The 24,726-nt window shown below is 39.8% G+C and overlaps 1 pseudogene; it reads left to right on the forward strand.

Moving 5' to 3' along the window:
- LOC129673426 (ras suppressor protein 1-like) overlaps window positions 1-17,036 on the forward strand; it is a 54,716-nt pseudogene extending 37,680 nt beyond the window's left edge.
- The last annotated feature ends 7,690 nt before the right edge of the window (window positions 17,037-24,726 follow it).

The raw sequence follows: 24,726 nt of genomic DNA on the forward strand, positions 1-24,726 counted from the left end.
GGAGAATTCTTTGAGTATATGCCCAGGAGTGCTTTGGCTGGGTCTTGAAGTAGATTGATTTCCAATTTTTTGAGAAACCACCATATAGATTTCCTTAGTGGCTATACAAGTTTATATTCCCACCAGCAATGGAGGAGTGTTTCTCTTGTGCCACGTTCTCTACAGCATGCTATAATCAAGAGACAGAAGGGATGCTTTTGCCCACAAATCACTTTACACTTACTTGGCTAAAGAAGACTGGTTTTCTTAGGCTCCTTTCACTTTTAATTTTTGCTGAAATCAGTCATGATATATAAATATCCCTCATTATCTAATCTATCCCACTTCTGAGACTGGATTACAAGACTTCTGATACCACTTATTCAAACCTCTTCGGTTTCATTATTTAGAGAGTGAATGTTTTGATAGGAAGGATTTATTCCTTTCTTCTTTGAAAGGGAGGAAGAAAATATGAAAGTTCTCTGAGCTCATACACCATGTCTTGTTTATATAATACCTCTTAAATCAACTCAGATTACTGCCTGTCCTATTTAAAACTTTCACAGATTCCATGTCTTGCCAAGGAAATGATACATGGCAATCCTATCTGTAAGTGAGTTCTCATTTCTAACTGGACAAAATTAAAACAAAGCAGAATTTCAAAGAATTTTTTTTTAACTAGCACCAAATAATTTAACTTGGGTCTTTTAAAATTAACTACATAAGAACAATCAGCATTTGGTTGTGGAATTTACAAGGTAGGGGCCAGTTTCTGCTTATACCAATATTAGCATCAGTAGTTTCTATGACATAAACTGGACATCGCACACTTGAGGGAGAAGCATCACTACAATAACATGTTTTACTTCCATGATCACCTTTAACATTGCTCACCAGTTCCCACCTAACCTGAAGAAACATTTTGTAAAGTGTTTCCGAGTCATAGCAGGTATGGTGGCTATAAAAGCTTTTCTGCTTGTCATCTGCCTTTTAGAAGTTTTCAGTATTCATTCATAAGTTGTGTAAAATAGATAAGCTTCGTAGTACTTATTGAGTGTGTACATTTAATCCACATCGAATTTAAATATTATTTTCAGTTTTATTATGTTTAATCTCTGTAAGTGCCTGACTTTGTTTTTCCTTTTGTATTTTATTATATTTTAATGTCTCAAAATAAATCAAATCTATTCCAATGAGGCTTTTTTTTTCCACTAAATTATATGTGGCATTTAGTTGTTCATTACACTCCCTAACTACATGTCATCGATGTATGTAATTGGTTTTTAAGAGAGAATTTTAAGAATTTGCAGCTTTTTGTGAACATCTATTTTTTGTACACTTTTAGATTTTTTTAATTATATAAATATACGTTCATTAAGTTTGACTCTCTAACAACTTCTCTCTCCTTTATTTCTCCTTTTAAGCCACATTTTGTTTTGTTTTGTTTCAATAAGATGAAGTTGGACTGTAGAGAGCAGCAGCACAGCACTTGCCTAGCATGTTTGAAGCCCAAGGTTTGGTTTCCAGTGCTGGAATCAGGAAGATCAAAGAATTGAATCTGTATCATTCCTACTCACACAAATCACTTACCTAAAACCAAAGTGTTTACAATGCTGAGTTAAGGCAACTCTGACTGATTGGAAGTCACATCACCTGAGCTGTTAACTAGATTAGGATTTCAATTTCTAAAGGTAGTAAAAGAAGCAATTAACAATTGATATCCTAAGTTAGTATACAAATTGCAGCGTAATACATTTTATGAACATGTGTTATTCTAGAACATTAAACTTTTACTAGTATGGAAAAGAGTGTTTCTAAACCGAATCCTGAGGGGAAATCCTATCCCGAGTTTCCGAGTCAGTAAGTTTTGAGTGTTGGGATATCACCACCTGCTGGAGGATTGAAATCAGGAGGTTTTCATTCCAGAAATCCTTGATGATAGCGTTGAAAACAGGCATTCCTCAAGTCACGCTTTTCTAAGGTGCTGAAATCCTTACCACTTTCTACATGTATATAAGAAAAAAAAAGAGATGTAAATGTTAGGAAGGGCCCAATTATTGCCCAAACTACTGATTATATACACTGATATCATGTCTGGCTGTCTTCATGTAAGACTCAGCTAGGCCCCCAGATCTCCACGTCAGGACCTCTGTGCTTCAGCCTGTCCTTCCAGCATGCAGACACCAGATTGGATGTCAAAGCTCGATTTAATCATGGATACAACTTCATATCACAACACGTGTCCTATTGATAGTTTTTCTGTTTTCCTCATCCTCTCATTTTGTCTTGGGATAAGTAAGAACTGAGTTTCTAGTGAGTTCTTATATTTTCTCCTAAGGTTACCATTGGCTGAAATATTTAGAAAGAGAAGTCTATGTTTATCATCATCTCCCTCTTATTTTCTCCCTCATAATGGAAAACAAACAAACAAACAAATAAAAACAACAACCAAGGTAACATTTTCGACCCTCTGACAATTTAGACTGGTGAGGACAAATGCCTTTTTAAACTGTGAGATGGTAAATCGGTGCTAAAGTTTGCTAGTAATTTGAAAGCCTCTATCAAAAAGTTAAACCACAGATTCAGCTTTGGGAATCTGTCCTATGCGTTTATCCATACATACCCCATGCAGTACTCTTTGTAAGAGATAATAAACATGTCTGAATAGAATGTTATTAAGAGGCATATAAAATATATTATAGTAAAGTTATGCAACAACACTGTGAAGAATACTATGAAGCCTTTACATACTTGTTTTACTTTTTATTTTTAGGTTTTTTTTGGGGGGTTGTGGAGAATTGAATCCCAATGTATTGTGGATGCTAGGCAAATATTCAGCCACTGAATTACATCTAAAGCAATCAATACAATTTTTAAATATAGGATGTTATGTGAGATCATATATAAAATGGATCCATATGATTCCCAATTGAGACCTTTAAAATATGATTTGATCTCATTCTTCATGGGCATTGTTTGATTAAAACAATTTGTAATAGTTTGCAGGTTTTTTTAATTAAATACTTCATAACCACAAGCCCTCAGAAGTCCAGGTCCCAACTCAGGCAGAGACTCTAATCACCCACAGGCCACTCCAGCCAGAGGACCAGAAAGAAAACAGAAACAAAACAACAACAAAAATAGCCATCCAACAAAGAGAAACCCAAAAACCAGCACCTAGACCTATATTCACTCTAAATCTAGACACCTAAGTGTCACTGTAAGAACACAGTCAACACCAGCCAAAGCAATATATCAACACCAGAGCCCAGCCATTCCACTACATGAAGCCCTGAATATTCCAACACAGCTGAAGAACAATAAAATGACTCTAAAACCAACTTAAAAGAGATGATAGAGGTCCTTAAGAGAAATAAATCCCTCAAAGAAATTTTGTTCGTCAAAAAATTAGAGGAAATCAATAAATCCCTTAAAGAATGTCAAGAAAGCCAAGAAGAAATAAAGAGTTGAAGGAAACAAATAAAACTGTTCAAAACCTGAAAATGGAAATAGAAGCAATAAAGAAAACACAAGATGAGGGAATTCTGGAGATGGAAAATTTAGGTAAGTAACCGGAGCTACAGACCCATGTATCACAAACTGAGAGAATTTCAGGCACTTGAGATAGGATAGAGAAAAATACATATTTCAGTCAAAGAAAATCAGGCAGAGTGGTACATGACTGTGATCTCAGCTCTTGGAGAGGCAGGGGCATGAGGATCTCTGTGAGTTCAAGGCTAGACTGGTCTATAAAGCAAGTCCAGGGCAGCCAAGGATACACAGAGAAACCCTGTCTCGAAAAACCAAAAAGAAAAACAAAAAATGTTAAATCTAAAAAATTTCTGACATAAAATGTCCAGATCTAAAACAATATAAAAAGACAAAACCTAAGAGCAATAGGAATAGAAGAAGTTGCAAGCTCAAAGCCCCAGAAAATATTTTTCCTTTTTAGTTTATTTATTTTATTATTTTTTTAATTTTTATTAATTACAGTTTATTCACTTTGTATCCCAGCTGTAGTCACCTCCCTCATTTCCTCCCATGCCCTTCCCCAAGTCCACTAATATGGGAAATCCTCCTTCCCTTCCCTCTGACCCTAGCCTATCAGGTCTCATCAGGACTGGCTGCATAGTCTTCCTCTGTGGCCTAGTAAGGCTGCTCCCCCTTAGGGGGAGTCAATCAAAGAGCCAGCCACTGAGTTTATGTCAGAGGCAGTCCCTGCTCCCCTTACTAGGGAACCCACTTGGACACTGAACTGCCATGGGCTACATCTGTGCCAGGGTTCTAAGTTATCTCCATGCATGGTCTTTGGTTGGAGTATCAGTCTCAGAAAAGACCCCTATGCCCACATTTTTTGGTTCTGTTGTTCTCCTTGTGGAGCTCCTGTCCTTTCCAGGTCTTTCTGTCTCCCCCTTCTTTCATAAGATTCCCTGCACTCTGCCCAAAGTTTGGTTATGAGTCTCAGCATCTGCTTTGATACACTGTTGTTTAGAGGCTTTCTGTGTTAGACTCCTGTCATGTTCCCTGTTTTCTCCCTCTTCCGATATCCATCCCATTTGCCTTTCTGAGTGAGGGTTGATAATCTTACCCAGGGTCCTCCTTCTTGCTTAGCTTCCTTAAGGTGTACAGATTTTAATGTTTATTCTATATTATAGGTCTAGTATCCACTTATAAGTGAGTATATATCATGTGTGTCTTTCTGCTTCTGGGATACCTCACTCAGGATGATCTTTTCTAGTTCCCACCATTTGCCTGCAAATTTCACAATTTCTTTGTTTTTAATTGCTGAGTAGTATTCCATTGTGTAAATATACCACAATTTCTGTATCCATTCCTCCTCCATTCAGGGACATCTGGGTTGTTTCCAGATTCTGCCTATTACAAATAAAGCTGCTATGAACACCCAGAAAATATTTTTAACAAAATCATAGAAGAAAATTTTCCTGACCTTAAGAACATACCTATAAAGATACAAGAAGCTAGACACCAAATAGACTGAACCAGAAAAGAAAGGCCCCACTGATAATTAAAACACTAAATATACAAAACGAAGAAAGAATATTAAAAGCTTCAAGGGAAAAGTCCAAGTAACAAATAAAAGCAGACTGAAAATTAACTTTTTTGTCTGATTTAGTTGTTGTCTCCTAGGCCAACTGCCTCTGTCTGCCAACCTAGGCCTAGTCTTGGAATTTTCTAGTCTCCATAAAAATCTAATCTAGGCCTGGAATGTTTTCAGCCTCTGAGACTTACTGCTGAATTAGTTCACCCTTTCTTGTTTTTTTTCTGAGCTTTGGCTAGCTTGTTCAACTCAGCTATTCTGGCTCAAACCCTCACCAAGCTGACTGAGTCAATCTAGGTTTCTCACTGAATAGCTCTAGTTCTTCTTGGCCTCAAACTAACTCTAGTAAAATGTTCTATTTCTGGTTCCTTCTCATTCTCTGGCTCTTTCTGACTTCACCTGTGTCTAGCTTGTCCTCTCTCTTCAACCTGTCTCTCTACAACTGTCCTCTTAAAACTGCTCCCTCTCCCTCTCTCTCCCTCTCAATTGTGCTACTCTCTTTTAAGTCCTTTCCTTCATCTCTGTTCTCATGAGAGTTAGGCATATCCTATTCTGTCAACTCTTTCTCTGATTCATCACTTTGTCTGCCTCTCAATAAGATATCACATTCAAACACAGCTGTTTCCTTCATTGTTTGGGGTTAAAGGCATGTACTAAGAGTGTGTCTGTATTCCAGCTAGAGTAACCATGATTCTAGATTAAAATTCTTCTAAAGCAGACCTATTAGAATACACCTGATTTCTCAATGGAGACACTAGAATCCAGAAAGGCCTGGACAAAAGTGCTGCAGACTCTAAGAGACCATAGATAGCAGCCCAGATTACTATACCAAGCAAACTTTTCAATCACCATAGATGGAGAAAACAAGATATTCTATGATAAAGTCAAATTTAAACACTATCTATCCATAAATCTAACTCTACAGAAGGTACTAGAAAGAAACCTCCAACGTAAGGATGTTAACTACAGCCAAAAAACCACAGGCAATAAATAATCTCACACCTGCACAACCCAAAGCAGGAAACACACACACACACACAACTAAACTACTATGACAAAATGACAGAACAAAATAATAGGAATTAACAACCATTGGTCATTGATATCTATTTTACCCAATAAAAAGACAGGGACTAAGAGAATGAATGTGAAAAAAAGATCCAGGATTTGGCCACATACAAGAAATACAACTCAACATAAAACATAGACTTTAGCTTAGAGTAAAAGTTTGAAAAACAATTTTCCAGACAGATGGCAAGCTGATGTAGCTATTCTAGTCTAACAAAATAAACTTCAAACCAAAATACCTCAAAAGAGATAGAGGAAACTTCATATTCATCAAAGAAAAAATCCACCAAGATGATACCTAGATTCTCAACATCTATGCTGCAATTTCAAGGGTAAACACATTTGTAGAAGAAATATTACTAAAGCTTAAATCATACACTGACCCTTATACATTGATAGTGGGAGACTTCAATATTACACTCTCACTAATAGACAAGTCACCCAGACAAAAAAACTAAACAGAGAAATAATAGCACTAACAGATATTATGAACCAAATGGACCTCACAGGTATCTACAAAATATTTCACGCAAACACAAAAGAATATATCTTATTCTAAGCATCACATAGAACATTCTCCAAAATTGACCACATACTTTTTCACAAAGCAAATGTCAACAGATAGAAGAAAACTGAAATAACCGCCTGCATACTATCAGACCACCATAGATTAAAGCTGGATTTCAACAGAGAAACAACAGAAACCCTACAAATTCATGGAAACTAAGCAACTCAATACAAAAGGACTATTGGGTCAAGGTAGGAATAAAGAAGGAAATTAAAGACTTCGTAGAATTCAATGAAAATGAATGTGCAACATACCCAATTATACGGGACACAATGAAAACTATACTAAAAGGAAAGTTCATAGTACTGAGGGCTTTCATAAAAAAATCAGTGAGATCTCATAGTAGTGACTTAGCAGCACACCTAAAAAGCTCTAGAACAAAAAGAAGTAAGCATACCCAAGAAGAGTAGACTGCAGGAAATAATCAGACTAAGGGCTGTAGTAGAAACAAAGAGAATAATACAAATATTCAATGAAACAAAGAGCTGGGTCATTGAGAAATCAACAAGATAGCCAAACCCTTATCCAAACTAACTAATAAACAGAGAATATCCAAATTAACAAAATCAGAAATGAAAAAAAGACACCAAGAAAATCCAAAGAATCATTAGGTCATACTTCAAAAGCCTATACTCCACAAAATTGAAAAATCTCAAACTGACAATGTTCTTGAGAAATTCACTTACCAAAGTAAAAATAAAACAAGATAACTTAAATATACCTATAACCCCCAAGGAAATAGAAGCAATCATTAAAAGTCTCCCAACAACAACAACTGCATCAGATGGTTTTAGTGCAAAATTCTACCATACTTCCAAATAAGAGCCGATACCAATGTTCTTCAAATTATTCCACAAAACAGAAATGGAAGAAACACTGCCAGATTCTGAGGCCACAGTCACCCTGATACCCAAACCACATAGACTCAACAAAGAAAGCAAATTACTGACTAATTTCTCTCATAAACATAGAGGCAAAAATACTTAATAAAATACTTCCAAACTAAATCCAAGAACACATCACAAACATCATCCACCATGATCAAGTAGGCTTTATCTGAAAGATGCAGGAATGGTTCAACATATGAAAGTCTTTCAAAGTAATCCAATATATAAACAAACCGAAAAAAGTATCATCATCTTATTAGATGCTGAAAAGCCTTTAATGAAATCCAACACCCCTTCATGATGAAAGTCTTGGAGAGATCAGGGGTAAAAAGGACATACCTAAACATAATAAAGGCAATTTACAGCAAGCCTACAGCCAACATCAAATTAAGTGGAGAGAAACTTAAAGCAATTTAACTAAAGTCAGCAACAAGATAAGTAGGCCCACTCTCTCTGCATCTCTGCATTGTAGTGCTTGAAGTTTTAACTAGAACAATGAGACAATAAAGGGAACAATGAGACAATAAAGGGAATCAAGATGATACAAATTGGAGAGGAGGAAGTCAGGTATCACTATTAGCAGATGTGTATACATAAAAGACCTCAAACATTCTACCAGGGAACTCCTATAGCTGATGAACAGTTGCAGCAAAGTAACTGGTAGTCCTCTCACATACAAATGACAAAGGAACCAAGAAAGAAATCAGGGAACCAATACTTTTCACAATAGCCACAAATAATATAAAATATCCTGGGATGATTCTAACCAAGCAAGTAAAAGACCTATATAAAAAGAACTTCAAGTATTTGAAGAAAGTAATTGAAAAAAGATATCAGAAGATTGAAAGATTTCCCATGTTCATGGGTTAACTTAGTAAAAATTGCTATCGTACCAAAAGCAAACTCAACAGACTCAAAGAAATTCCCATCAAAATTCCATCATAATTCTTTACAGGCCTTGAAAGAACAATACTCAACTTCATAGGGAAAAACAAAAAGCCCACAATAGCTAAAAACAATAGAATAAAAGAACTTCCAGAGATATCACCATCCCTGATTTCAAACTGTACTTCAGAGGGATAGTAATGAAAACCACATGGTACTGGCATAAAAACAGACAGTTTGATCAATCGAATCAAATAAAAAAAAACCCAGAAGTAAATCCACACACCTATAAATACCTGATTTTTTTAACATTTTAAACTTTTATTAATTACACTTTATTCACTTTGTATTCCCCCATAAACCCCTTCCTCCTCCCCTCCTAATCCCACCTTTCTTTCCCCTTCTTTACACATGCCCCTCTCCAAGTCCACTGGTAAGGGAGGTCCCCCTCTCCTTCCTTCTGATCTTAGTCTATTAGATCTCATCAGGAGTGGCTGCATTGTCATCTTCTGTGGCCTGGTAAGGCTGCTTCCCCATCAGGGGGAGGTGATCAAAGAGCAGGCTAATCAGTTCATGTCAGAGGCAGTCCCTCTTCCCATTACTCTGGAACCCACTTGGACACTGAACTGCCATGGGCAACATCTGTGCAGGGGTTCTAGGTTATCTCCATGCATGGTACTTGGTTGGAGTATTAGTCTCTGGAAAGACCCCTGTGTTCAAATTTTCTGGTTCTGTTGCTCTCCTTGTGGAGTTCCTGTCCTCTCCAGCTCTTACTATTTCCCACTTCCTTCATAAGATTCCATGCACTCTGCCCAACAGTTGGCCATCAGGCTCAGCATCTGCTTCGATAGTCTGCAGGGCAGACCCTTTCAGAGGCCCTCTGTGGCAGGTTCCTAGGTTGTTTCCTGTTTTCTTCTTCTTCTGATGTCCATCCTCTTTGCCTTTTGGGATGGGGACTGAGCAGCGAAATGCAAATCAAAACAACTTTGAGATTCCATCTTACACCTGTCAGAATGGCAGAGATCAAAAACACAACTGACAGCACACGTTGGCAAGGATATAGAGGAAGGGAACATTCCTCCATATTTGGTGGAAATGCAAACTTATACAGCCATTTTGGAAATATTTATGATGGTTTCTCAGAAAATTTGGAATTGATCTACCTCAAGACCCAGCTAAATCACTCCTGAGCATACGCCTAAAAGATGCTTCACCCTACCACAGGGACACTTGTTCAACTATCTTCATAGCACCTTTATTCATAATAGCAACAAACTGAAAAAAAGCTAGATGTCCCTTAACCTAAAAATGGATTTGTTTTTAATATGGTACATTTATGTAATGGAATATTACTCATCTGTTTAAAAAACTAAAAATGACATCATGAAATTTGAAGGCAAATGAATGGAACTAGAAAGCAATTCCCCTGAGTGAAGAAACCCTGACCCAGAAATACAAACATGGTGTGTACTCATTTTTAAGTGAATGTTAGCTGTAAAGCAAAGGATAATCATGCTGAAAAACACAAACCCAGAGAGGCTATGTAACAAGGATCTTCTTGGAAAGGAGAAATGGAATCGATTTCACAGGTGGACTAGGAGAAGGTGAGGAAAAGAACAGGAAGGATCAGGTTGGGGTGGGATAGAGGGAGAGAATACTGGGAAAGATGACAGGAATTGTGGTGCATTTTGGAAGTGAGGTAAAAATCTAGTGCAATGGAAACTTGATGGAATCTGTAAGAGTGACACTTGAAAAGACTCCTAGCAATGAGGAACACAGCTCCCGCACTGGCCATCCTCTGTATCCAGGCAAGGCCTCAAGTGAAGATATTGAGACACCAACCCAGCCACAGAAACTCCAACCTACAGTTTGTAAGGCCTGTAGGATGTGCGGGGACCTGAGCCTAGCATAATCGTCATCAGAGAGACGTCTCCAGCAAGTGATGGGAACAGATGCTGAGTCTCACTGCCAAATACTAGGCGGAGCTCAGATTCCTGCTAAGGAGTAGGAGGAAGGATTGGAGGAGACAGCGGGATTAAAGACAACACAGGAACACAGCCTACTGTGACTCAGCTGGACTCACAGAGATCAGGGAGTCTGTTTGAGTCTGACCTAGGTCCTCTGCAAACATGTTTTGGTCATGTAGCTTGGTGTTCTTGTGCTATTATTAACAGTGGGAGCAGGGGCTGTGTCTGACTCTTTGGTCACCTTTGGGATCATATATCTCCTTTCTGGGTTGCCTCTTCCAGCCTTGATGTGATAGTATGTGCATGGTCTTATTGTAGCTTGTTATGCCATATTTGGTTGATGTCCCTGGAAGGCCTGTCCTTTTCTGAGGGGAGGTGAAGGGCATAGGTAGATCCAGTGGAAAGGGGAGATGAGGGAAGGGACTAGAGAGGAGGGGAAACAGCAGAAGAAATTACTACACGGTGAAGCTCACATCACAAGCAGGACATCCAGGGTGCATCTAGAGCGAACGTGCTGTTGATTGACAAGTGGAATATATAAAGGCATTTTTCAGGACCCATGTCAGCTTCAGCATTTTAACTGTTTTTTTTTTTTTAAACCAGAGTCACAATGTAGTTATTTCTCGATCTCCCAGGACTCCTTTTCTCTTTCTCCTAAGTTCAAATGTCCAATATTTTCAAATACATAGCAACTTCTTGCACAGCACCAAGGCTCAGTGTATTCAAATGGCCTTCTATTCTCTAGAAAGAAGGCCTATCACTTCAGAAATGTTCATCTTTGTTCAGGTGTGGTCACTGAGGGAAACTCTCAAGATTGTTTTGAAAGCCATTTTATTTCTAGTTCCAGCTACTTGGACACTTTTTTAAAAATTAATTTATTTGTTTATTACAATCTATTCACTTTGTATCCTGATGTAGTGCCCTCCCTCATTTCCTACCAGTCCCACCCTCCCTCCCTCTTCTCCCCTATATCCCTTCTCTAGTCCACTCATAGGGGAGGTCCTCCTCCCGTTCTATCTGACCTTAGCCTATCAGGTCTCATCAGGGTTAGCTGCATCATCTTCCTCTGTGGCCTGGCAAGTTTAAGTCCACTGATTCAAGTTGTTGACAAATGATGATCAGATGATGTAATGGTCTGATGAGATCGACCCTCTGTAGGATCCAATGTTTGAACGGGTTTTAGTCCCCAGTTGGTGGAGCTGTTGGATAGGTTTATGAGCTATGCCCTTGTTGGAGAAAGTATGTAACTGAGAGCAGTCTTCCAGGTTCCAGAAGCTTTACACCATCCCCAGTGCTCTCCTTGCTGTCCTGCTTGGGCTTAGAGATATAAGTTCTCGGAGGTTCTTGCTGCCTGTTGCCACTATTCCCAGCCATGTGAGACTCTGATCCCTCTGAAGCCATGAGCACAAATAAATTCTTTTTTTTTTCCTTTTGTGTTTTGAGACAGGGTTTCTTTGTGCAGTCCTGGCTGTCCTGAAACTCACTTGGTAGACCAGGCTGCCCTCGAACTCGGGGGTAGTCCTGCATCTGCCTCCCAAGTGTTGGGATTAAAAACATGTGCCACCACTGCCCAGCCAAATAAATTCTTTCTTCACATTGCCTTACATTTTCATCACCTCCTTCCAGGTAACAGCCTATTACTAGGGCAAGTCAGGGCAAAAACTCATGCTAGGAACCTAGGGGTAAGAGCCAATCGAGACGACGACAGGGAGGAGGGCTTTTCTCTGGCTTCTTCCTCATGGCTTGCTTAGCCTTCTTTCTCATACTACCCAGGATTACCTGCTCAGAGGTGGTGCCACGCATGGTGAGGTGGGCCCTCCCACATCAATAACTGACCAAGAAAATACCCTTATGAGCTTGCAATGGCCAATCTGGGAGAGGCGTTTTCTCAGCTGAAGTTCCTCTTTCCACTTACCTCTAGCTTGTTTGTGTCAGGTTCAGCATTTTAAGAACGTTCTGCTGCAGCCCAGCAGCCCAGCAGTCCAGCAAGTTTCCACATATGTCACTGCTCCACGGCAGCTTTTCAGTGAGTAGGGCCGTACAGCTGGACCACTCAAGGCAGCTGCTGGCCAGCCTCATCAACATCTAACTGAGCTTTTCTGTTAGCCTGAGTGTTATGGATCCACCTTCTCCTGTGACACTTGCAGAGTGGGAAAACAGTAGTCTCCCTCGGGCTCAGAAGCAGCTGTTCTCTCTGCTATTTGGAATCCTTGTAAATCTTTTCGGTATTCTCTGATATATGTTAATTCCTTGTTCTCAAATTTTTTCAATCATATGTGGATTAGATGGCTGTAATCCTAGAATTTGGAAAGCAGATATAAAAAGGCTGTAAACTCCTATACACCCTGAGCTTTAGCTCAGTGATTTCTAAGCCATCTGGGGCTGCATAGTGAGACCTTTTTCATTTATTTATTTATTTTTTCAAAAAGCCCCAGGGGCCAGTGATTTTATTTAATAGTGGAATGCCTGATATTTGCAGGGTGCTCAGTTTGATCTCAAGAACTGGAAAAAAAATATCTCTTCAAATTAGAGTACACATAGAGTCACTCACTTTTGGACAGAGAAAGAGAGTTATGAAGGTAAAGAGACAGCAATGTGGAAGGATAGAGCTAATGTAGCCACAGACACAGGTACAAGAATGCTGGGGGTATGTATAGCTTTCCAGTGTGACATGAGCTTCACAGGAAATGTGCAGGCTGTGAACTATCCATAGCTCCAAAAAATAAAAATAAATATAGACATAGAACTAAGGAATGTGATGTTAAAAATGCAAAATTATTTAGTTATATATCTTACATAGTAGTGTTCCTTTTTCCCATTTAATTGTTTATTCAATGAAAGGATGTATAAAACTTACCAATCTGAGAACCCAACTATACATACAGGAGGAGGGTGGGATATTTAGTTCCTAACATACACGTACGGTATAGGTAAGCGCTACCCACGCCCTTTTCCCCTTAGTCACTTTGGTTCCTATTGCATCCTGTGAGACCATTTTCTTATTAGCCCGAGGGAAGATTAATGGACAACTTTTCATGCTTTTAGGCCAGTGAGAAATTATCAGGTATTAACAAAACTGGAGGATACACAACAGAATCAATTGGCTTTCTTTCCTTAAAAAAAAAAAAAAAGAAAGAAAGAAAGAAATCATTCTTTTTGATGCTTTAGTAGATGTTACCAGTGAACTCTGGGCATTGGTTTTTTGTTTTGTTTTGTTTTGTTGTTGTTTTGTTTTTGGAACAAGTCTATCTGTGTAGCCCAGGCTAGCCTCAAACTCCCACTTCCTTCCACCCTCCTGACCCCCTATCCCAACGCTGGGGTTAATAGGTGGGCACCACCATGCCAGGCAGTATCAAGTTTTACACTCTTTAACGTTACACTCTCTGCTGTAAGCTTCCCTTGTAAGATGCCCGATTCTATAGTCCTTTCCTTGCTGTACACACTGATCTGACAGGCAGTAGCTTAGCGCTGACACAGCTCACCACTGGGGATGGCTAGGAAATGGCATGCCATTTGCTGCCGGAAAGATATTCTGGAGAATCATGCTTTGCAATCTGATTTTAAAACAAGCGTGTCAGAGGCCTGGTATCCAGAATATGTAAAGAACTAAAGAAGTTAAAAAGCAATAAATCAAATCCAATTAAAAATGGGGCATGGAATTAAAAAGAGAATTCTCTGTAGAGGTATATAGAATGGCAGAGAAACACTTAAAGAGATGCTCAACATTCTTAGCCATCAGAGAGATGCAAATCATAACGACCCTGAAATTTCACCTTACACCCATCAGAATGGCCAAGATGAAAAACTCAAGTGGCAACACATGCTGGAGAGGTTGTGGAGAAAGGGGAACCCTCCTCCATTGCTGGTGGGAATGTAAACTGGTACAACCACTTTGAAAGTCAATCTTGTGCTTTCTTAGACAACTAGGAATAGTGCTTTCTCAAGATCCAGCTATACCACTCCTAGGTCCTAGGTATATACGCAAAAGAGGCTCAAGTACACAACAAGGACATTTGCTCAACCGTGTTTGTAGCAGCTTTATTTGTAATAGCCAGAACCTGGAAACAACCCAGATGTCCATCAACAGATGAATGGATACAGAAATTAATATACTTTTGCACAATGGAATACTACTCAGCAATTAAAAACAAGGAAATCATGAAATTTGCAGGCAAATGGTGGGACCTAGAAAAGATTCTTCTGAGTGAGGTATTCCAGAAGGAGAAAGACACACATGGTATATACTCACTTATATAGACCTATATGGTATGATAAACATACTGAAATCTATACACCTAAAGAAGATAAACAAGAAAGAGGACCTGGGGTAAGATGATCAATCCTTACTTAGAAACACAAATGGGATGGACATTGGATGTAGGAGAAAACAAGTAACAGAACAGGAGCCTACCATAGAAGGCCTCTGAAAGACTCTACCTAGAGGTGTACCAAAGCTGATACTGAGACTCATAACCAAACCTTTGGCAGAGTGCAGGGAATCATATGAGAGAAGGGGGAGTTAGTATGACCTGGAGAGGACAGGAGCTCCACAAGGACCAAATATATCTGGGCACAGGGGTCTTATATGAGATTGTTTATCCAACCAAGGACCATGTATGGATATAACCTAGAACCCCTGCTCGGATATAGCTCATGGTAGCTCAGTATCCAAGTGGGTACCCTAGTAAGGGGAATAGAGACTATTTCTGACATGAACTCAATGGCTGGCTCTTTGACCTCCTCTCCCCCAGGAAGGAGCAGCCCTGCTAGACCACAGAGGAGGACTTTGTAGCCAGTCCTGAAGATACCTGACAAACCAGGGTCAGAAGGGGAGGAGGTCCTCCCCTATCAGTGTACTTGGAAAGGGGCAGGGAGGAGATGAGGGAGGGAGGGTGGGATTGGGAGGGAATGAGAGAGGGGGATACAGCTGGGATACAAAATTAATGAACTGTAACTAATATTTTTTAAAGTAAAAAAAAAGCATAAAAAAGTGTGTCAGACACAGCATCTTCTTGTGCATCTTGGAACGAGGCCAGCAATCAGGTGCATCGGTTCCCCTGCTTTGTAGCAAGCATCCGTATTTGTTCGCTTGCTCACGTGCAAGCTCACAGCCATCAGGTTTTATCCAGAAATGAAGGTTGCCATCACACTATTTCTCTTTTGTGTTTGTTAACTAGTCGTTTTTCTTAACTGGACATAATCTCAAAAGAGACATTCTGAAATCAGACACCTAGAGGACGAATATTAAAAACGTTCTCTCAGGTTTCAAGTTTCCCCACACCTTCTAGACTTGCATAGCAGAGCCCAGCTTTCTCTCTAAGAAGTGTGCTGTATTTTCTGACTTTGTTTGAGAAGGAAGACTTATTACCCAGGGACAGTCATAATTTTAGCTTCCCAAATTATATTCTAGCTGTTTTATCATATGCTGTTAATTGATTCCAAGTGGGTTTTTTAAATAATCTAAAACTTCTCAAAACCTGTATCTTTATAAGTACTACTGACCATCATCCCTCCAATATCCCCTGAATTAAAGTAAATATAGTCCAGGTTTATAATGCACAAAGCCTTACAGAGATGGGGCTGGGAGGAGGGGCAGGAAAGGGGTGGGGCCCGTTTGTATCATGCCGCGGAGGAGAAACTTTCCCCAGCTGGGTAGAAGGTTTTTTGTAAAAGTGACAGTTTTTAAACAGACAAGTCACACTCTGTCTAGTAGCACAGTTTCCAGTTCCTTTTTGATGGACGCTAACACGAGGTGGTCAGGGTCGGTTACTTCTGAGTCCCCACTGCCCAGGAGGACTGACTGCCCCTCGTCCAGCACACAATCGACTGAGTTCTGGTTCTGGCAGGAGTGTCCGACCACCTCACTGGGTGTGGAGGACGTCTTGTCTCATAGGTTGCATTTGTAGGGCTTGTTGGCCTGCACCAGCCTGTTGTCCATCTGGCTACCTTCCTCGGAGGTGCAGAGCTCCAGCGTCTTCGTGTCCACCGTGGTGCAGCTGTCGATGCTCTGGTTGAGACACACGTGGCGCGCGGCCCGGTTGGCCCTGCAGAAGCTCTTGCCGCAGGTGCTGCACTTTATATATGTATCAATTGCTCTAAGTATGCATAAACATTATATAGAAATTCATGTAAAAAAAGACTCATGGAAAAAGTAGAAGAATTTCCTGAAATTTAAAAGCAAACAAACAATCAAAAAAACCCAGGGATGAAGGAAGGTAGGACCAGGAGAGGAGGAGGGATGGGGCTACAGCAAAGATATAAAGTGAACAAAAATTAAAAATTAAAAAAAAACCCTAACAATCAATTTTCAACTTGAGCAGAAGGCCCCTGCAATATCCAACCCTTCCTCAAATATCCAACCCTTCCTCAAAGCCCCCTGAGCTTTCCCAATAAATACCCCCTCCTCTCTTCTCCATATCTAGGCTCAAAACACCAGCAGAAGCCCATTTCTCTACCAGAGGCAATACCAGTATCCAGAAGCCCAGAAGCCATATCAGTTCCTAGAACCCCAGAACTCCAAAAACAATGCCAGAACCCAAAACCCCAGTAGAGACACATTACTGAACCTGAGGATTCCCCAGATCACCAGAACCACAGGCCACTCAGGCCAGAATATCAGATAAGAATCAGAAACCAAGGGAAAAAACATTCATCCAACAAAGACAAACTCAGAAATCAGCACCTATACTGATAATTGCAGCAAACCCAGATGTCAGGATGCCAGCATAATAACACAATAAACAACAGCCATAGAGATATGACACTACCAGAGCCCAACAACAACCCCAGGATGTTCCAGCATAGCTAAATCACAAGAAAATGATTTTAAAACCAACTTTATCAAAGAGGATATGGGCCCTTAAAGAGAAGATGAAGAAATTACTTAAAGAAATCCAGGAAAACACAATGGGAAGAAATGAGTAAATCTATTAAAGAAATCCAGGAAAATGCAAATAAACAGTGGGGAAAAAAAGAATTAAATTCCTTAAAGAAAGCTAAGAAAAAAACAAACAAACAGGTAAAAGAAATGTATAAAACTGCTCAAGATCCAAAAATGGAAATAGAAGGAATAAAGAAAACACAAACTGAGTGAACCCTGAAGATGGAAAATCTATGTAAGCATGCAAGAACTACAGACACAAGCATTGCCGACAGAATACATGAGATGAGAGAGAGAGTCTTAAAGACACAATAGAAAAAGAAATAGATACACCAGTTTAAAAAACTGTTTAATCTAAAAAGATCCTGACACAAAATATCTAGGAAATCTAGGACATTAGGAAAAGAACAAACCTAAGAATAATAGGAATAGAAGAAGAATCCCAGCTTAAAAGCCCAGAAAGTATTTTTACCAAACCCATAGAAGAAAATAGGTCTAACGTTAAGAAGGACATGCCTATAAAGGTACAAGTAGCTTCCAGACACCAAATAGATTGGACCAGAAAAGAAAGTTCCCTCACCACATAATAAACTAAAATACTAAACATACAAAACAAAGAAAGAATAATAAAAGCTAAAAGGGAAGAGGGCCAAGTAACAAATAAAGGCTAATCGATTAGAATGATACCTTACTTCTCAATGGAGACACTAAAAGCCAGAAGGATGCTGCAAACTCTGAGAGACCAGAGATGCCAGCCCAGACTACTATACTCAGCAAAACTTGCAATCACCATAGATATAGAAAACAAGATATTCCATGATAAAGTCAAATTTAAACACTTTCTATGCACAGATCCAGCCCTACAGATACAGGAGATACTATAACGAACCCTCCAATGCAAGGAGGTTAACTACACCCACAAAAACACAGGCAATAAATGATCTCACACCTGTATAACACAAAGCAGGAAATACACACATGTGCGTGGGAACACACACACACATATACTCACATACAACTAACAACAACTATTAGAAAAAATTAGCAACCATTGGTCATTGATGTCCATCAATGTCAATGGGCTCAAGTCCCCAAAAAAAAGACACAGACTAAGAGAATGGAAGTAAAAACAGGACCCATCATTGGGCCACATTACAAGAAACACAACTCAACAGCAAACATAGACATTAGCTCACAGTAAAGGCTTGGAAAAATATTTTCTAAGCAAGCTGGTGTATGTAGCCATTTTAATATCTAACAAAATAGACTTCAAGCCAAAATGAATCAAAAGAAATGGGAAGGACACCTCACACTCATCAAAGAAAAAAATCCATTAAGATGCCCCAATTTCAAGGGTGCAAACATTTGCAAAACAAACATTGCTAAACATTGCTAACATTAAATCATACATTGACCCTCACACATTGATAGTGGGAGATTTCAATAACCCACTATCACCAATGGACAAGTCACCCAGACAAAAACTAAACAGAGAGCAGGCACAGTGGCTCAACACCTATAGTCCCAGTACTCAGGATGGCAGAGGCAGGTAGATCTCTGTGAGTTCAAGGTTAGCCAGGTCTACAAAGTGAGTCCAGACAGCCAAGGCTACAGAGAGAAACCCAGTCTCAAAAAAAAAAAAAAAAAAAAAAAAAAAAAAAAAAAAAAAAAAAAAAAACTAAACAGAGAAATAATGGAACTAAAAGACACTATGAACCAAACAGACCTAACATTTCAACCAAACTCAAAAGAATATACCTTCTTCTCAGCACCACATAGAACATTCTCCAAAGTTGGACTTATACTTTGTCACGAACAGAATATCAACAAAAATTTGAAATAACCTCCTACATCATATCAGACTACTATGGATTAAGGCTGGATTTAAACTACAGGAGGTTATCTCCATAGTCCTTGGTTGGAGTATCAGTCTCAGGAAAGACCCCTGTGCTCAGATTTTTTGGTTCTGTTGCTCTCCTTTTGGAGTGCCTGTTCTCTCCAGATCTTACTGTTTCCCACTTCTTTCCTAAGATTCCCTGCACTCTGAACAAAAGTTGCCCATAAGTCTCAGCATCTGCATTGATAGTCTGCAGGGCAGAGCCTTTCAGAGGTCCTCTGTGTCAGGCTCCTGACTTGTTCCCTCTTTTCTCCTTCTTCTGATGTCCATCCTCTTTGCCTTTCTGGATAGGAATTGAGTATTTTAGCAAGAGTCCTCCCTCTTGATTAGTTTCTTTAGGTGTACATATTTTAGTAGGTTTATCCTATATTATATGTCTATATGAGTGAGTATATACCGTATTCATCTTTCTGCTTCTGGGATAGCTCACTCAGGATGATCTTTTCCAGATCCTACCATTTACCTGCAAATTTCATGATTTCTTTGTTTTTTATTGCTGAGAAATATTCCATTGTGTAGATATAGCACAATTTGTGCATCCATTCCTCCACTGAGGGACATCTGGGCTGTTTCCAGCTTCTGGCTATTGCAAATAAGGTTAAAAAAAAGATTTCAGGTGAGATCTTTTGGAAAAGGTAAAATTTGGGCAACACAGGAGAGAGGAAAATAAAAAGACTGAATCGATTAATGGGAAGACATTCCAGTCAAAAGGAGGTTACCCAAAGATCCTGAGGCAGAGATGCACTTTGTGGTTTAGAATGAAACAAAACAAGAAATCTCCCCCAACCAGCAAAGGTGGAATAGAGTGAAGAGGAGGAACAGGCAGAATCCATCTGGACTACCTAAGCTTTCTCTTGGCTCCTTCATGGAGCTTATAGGAACCCTTCCCCTGATAGTGTTCCATTTTGCAACCCTTTCTCCCTTCCCCATGTACTTGGATTGTATTGAAGCCTTGCTGTGTTGCTACAAATAGCTTGGCCTCAATACAGATCAAAGGCTAAAGATGGGCACACTCGATTTTCAAATTCTCTCTATGGCAATAATAACTCTGTCACTGCACAAACATGTGATCCTTAAACCTTTTATATCTAAAGTTACAATATCTACACCTCCAAAAGTCTCCTATCTCTAAGATTTTTCTAATTCTCACTCTTAAAAATCTTTATCAAGTAGATGATAGATTTCAACTCTTGTTTAGAATATACTGTACAGGTAACTTAGACTCAACTCTTGTAAAAAATAGTTCTACCCTCAGTGGAAGAGGATGTGTTTAGTCCTGATGTGACTTTATGTGCCTGGGTAGGTTTTTAAGGGGAGAGGGGAGCTCCCCTTTTTTGAGGAGAAAGGGAAGGAGAAAAAGAGATAACGGATGAAGGGTTGGGACTGGGAGGAGAGACGAAAGGGGTCTGTGATCAGGATGTAAAATGAATACATTTAATAAAAATTTTGAAAAGAATGTATTTGGCTTAAAAAATAGAACTATCCTCCAAAGAGATATTTTAAATAGCAACCATATGGTTGGCAACCATCTTTTCTAAGGTTAAAGGCTACATGGCATGTGACTTAACCACAATCTTAAGATGACCACATGGTATAAACCAACTAAGGTGACGCCTAAAAAGCTTCTCAGTCCTACTGAACCCTTGGTTCACCATCAAATCCATTTTTCAGTCGAAGAAGACAATAGCAGGTCTCCAAAATATTTTAGATTAGTGTGAATTTTTGTAAGGGTTATAAATTCCTAAAGTTATAAAAGTAGACCCAAGTTAATAAACACTGATTTAGAGATGTATGTCTAGCCACTTATGTCTTTGCTAACTGCTCAATACCAGGCTTGTAGAAAATTTAAATAAGAAACAGCATGTTTGAATAAGGTTAACTGACTTGAAGATATATGTCTAGCTTTTTTTTTTTTTTTTCTTTGCTAACTTTGTTAAGCTTTTACTATTTGGGTAAACTGAATCATAAAAATGGTGATAGCCTATAATAGCGCACTGTAAAAAGGATAACATTCCCAGTCTATCTATGGACTATTTTTATAATTTTATAAAGCTCATAGTCTCTCTATGGAATGTATTTATAGTCTAAAGTTTACTATATTTATGGTTTAAAGTTTTATTTTGATGTTATAGGATCTTCAACTCAACATTTTAAGGCTCAAACTGAACAGAGATAAAGCTATAAAATTCCTAATTTTATAAAAGGTACTAACTTGTAAACTGCTATATAATTCATTTAATGGCAAGCTTTAATTAGCCTGTTGTATATATTTTCAAGGTTATGCCTAAAGCAAGTAACTAAGACAAATGAAGTTTATTTAAAATCAGGTACATTTAATAGATGGTTCTCAAACTCTTCAGAGACCTGTTGAATATGGCATTTAATAGTGGTGCTGCACAACTTGAAGCCCAGCACTGTGGAGGCAGAGGCAGGAGGTTCTCAAAGTTCAAGGCCAGACTGGTCTATCTACAGAATGAGTTCCAGGACAGGCAGAGCTACATAGAGAAACCCTGCCTCAAATAACAAAAACAAAACAAAAGTTTAATAAAAAAAAAAAAAAAAAAACAAAAAAAAAAAAACTTTGCTATGATCGACAAAAATGCCAGCTCCTAGCGGCAACCCTGAGGCCTCTGGATTGTGGTACAGTAACCACTGGGAAAAACTGTCCCAGGCCTCACCCACCACCAGAGCCCTGCCCAAACTGTAGACACTGTTGGGTTGACTGCCCTACCCTGCCTGGTCAAAGTGGGGTCAATTTTTCAAAGTCTCTTCTCCACAGCAAAATCTCTCAGACCTGCGCCTAGCAGCCAAAGGCCAGTGCTGCTCTCTGTGGCAGCTGAAGATTAAATGCCGTCCTCTATGACAGCTGAAGACCAACTGCCTCTGCCCCTAACACAGCCATGGGGACCACGGGACCCTGGGGTAACCACCCATGGAGTAGTACATCACTGTCATTGTAACTGACACATAGGCCATTATACTTCCTTCTATAAATTATACTTTGTCTTTTTCAGATATAGGATGATGTGAACTAGCCAACTGTATACTTTAGCAGCCGCGAGCATGCCAGTGCCTTCCCCAAAGCTGCACCTACCTGGTTGGTTCCTCAGGCCTCACTTTTCCAGAGATGCTAGGAGTCCTTAGAAAGGCACATACAGACAGTTTACCCTGCTGGCAGACTTCACTCTGCCACAAAAGGGGTTTCAAAGTATCTTTTTACTCTTCCTTCATTTAAAAAAACTTGCTTTACAATAACTGCTCCCAATAATCAACCACCTACTGAATGAACGTCACCGACCAGCAGTGACACCTGAATACCACCTGAGAGAGGGCCAGGGAGAGAGAGACAGGGCGAAACAGAGAAGGACACCAAGTCTACATGCTGATCAAAGCATCGATTTAATGGACGTCAGGTTAACGCTTACGTAGGCAAAAAGGTACAAGCAGTTTCTCACATAGGAGCTTTACTTGGTCAAAACATAGGAGAGCTCACTCAAGGTTACACAGAGCCTGTTGACTGGTTACTATGGTAGCAAGGAATTTACTATCTAGTTCTCATGGTCAGAACCTTCTTGTTGTGAAATTGCCAGGGTCAATCTCTTAGCCTCCAAGCTTAGATAGTAACTGGGCCGAAAGGCCGATTTCCACTGCACAGATGCCACTAACTCCAAATTTGTCATTAACTCCAAAAAGGCTGCCACAAATGAATAATAAAAGAAATAAAATGAGGACATGACTGCTTCTAAGGGGTTGAAGATTTTATTATAGACATAAGGGGGTGCACAGGAAAAGCAAGAGACCTCACTGCCCTGGCTCTGGCTGAGGGCATGCTTGTCTTAGGCAGAAGGTAAGGGAGAGGGAAGAGAGGGTCTCAAGGGGAGAACAATGGAGATTTGCAGAATCACTGACTAATATTTTTCACTAAATCAACAAACGAAACAAACAATGCAGTTATACTGGATGCTTTAAAATTGCTTTTTAAACCTTAAGGTATTACAAAATAAAATGAACAACATCTGCAAATTTCACATTAGTGATTCACCTTTTTGCTAATCAAATTCAACTTTACAATTCTGTATATAACACAAATCATAGTGAGATAGTTAATCGCCTATACCTGTATGCTTTATATAACACTGTTTTCTTGGAGACTTCATGTGTTACAAAAGATTAGGAGTTTGGTGCTGAGGCTGGAGGCTGGAGTTAAGGCTGAACGCTCTGTTTTGATGTTGGTTGGCCCTCTTGTGGAAATGTGTTACATTGCACACTTTTTTTTTTTTTTCACGTGGGAGCACAATCAATACTTTTAACAATTAAAAGCCAAGGAATACTTTTAACAATTAAGACGTAATCTTGCTAGTAAGACCTGAAGAGGACAGGAGCTCCACAAGGAGAGCAACAGAACCAAAACAATCTGGGCACGGGGTCTTTTCTGAGACTGATATTTCAACTAAGGACCATTCATGGAGATAACCTAGAACCCCTGCACAGAGGTAGCCCATGGCTGTTCAGTGTCCAAGTGGGTTCCAAAAAGAGACTGTCTCTGACAGGAACTGACTGGCCTGCTCTTTGATCAGCTCCCCCTAAGGGGGAAGCAGCCTTACCAGGCCACAGAGGAAGACAATGCAGCCACTCCTGATGAGACCTGATAGACTAGGATCAGAAGGAAGGGGAGGAGGACCTCCCCTATCAGTAAACTTGGGGAGGGACATGGGTGGAGAAGGGGGAGAAAGGGTGGGATTGGGATGGGAGGAGGGAGGGAGCTACAGGGGGATACAAAGTGAATAAACTGTAATTAATAAAAATTAAAATTAAAAAAAGAAGTAGTCTTGCAAAAAGGAGGGCCCTAGGGATACCAGAAGTGGTAGAAAATAGAATAGACACCAGAAGTGGTGGAAGAGAGGGAACAGGATGGAAAGGCTCCACCCAACAGGGGATTGAAGCAGATGATGAGACTCACAGCCAAACTTTGGGCAGAGTGCAGGGAGTCTTATGGAAAAAGGAGGAAAGAGAAGGACCTGGAGGTGACAGGAGCTCTACAAAGAGACTAGCAAAGCTAAAAAATAATCTGAGCCTAGCAGGCCCTGCAGAGACTGATGCACCAACCATGGACCATATATGGAGAGGACCTAGACCTTCTGCTCAGATGTAGCCAACAGCCAGCTCAGTCTCCATGTGGGATCAGGGAACAGTAAGGGAAACGGGGGCTGCCTCTGACATGAACTCAGTTGCCTGCTCTTTGATCACTTCCTCCTGGCCTTGCCAGGCCACAGAGGAAGAAGATCCAGGCAGTCCTGATGAGCCTTCATAAACTATGGGCAGATGGCAGAGGAGGAAAACTCCCCCTTACACTGGAATAGGGGAAGGGAATAGAGGAAGAGGGAAGAGGCTACAGTCGGGATATAAAATGAATAAATTGTAAAAATTTTAAAAATAAAAAAAATAGAAAAAGAAGTAATCTTGCAGCCTAGTGTGGTGGTACATGCCTTTGATCCCAGCACTCAGGGAGGCAGAGTCAGGTGGATCTCTGTGAGTT

The sequence above is a fragment of the Psammomys obesus genome, unplaced genomic scaffold, assembly GCF_907164565.1.
Source record: "Psammomys obesus unplaced genomic scaffold, mPsaObe1.curated_primary_1811, whole genome shotgun sequence".
In the NCBI taxonomy this organism is placed as follows: Eukaryota; Metazoa; Chordata; class Mammalia; order Rodentia; family Muridae; genus Psammomys; species Psammomys obesus.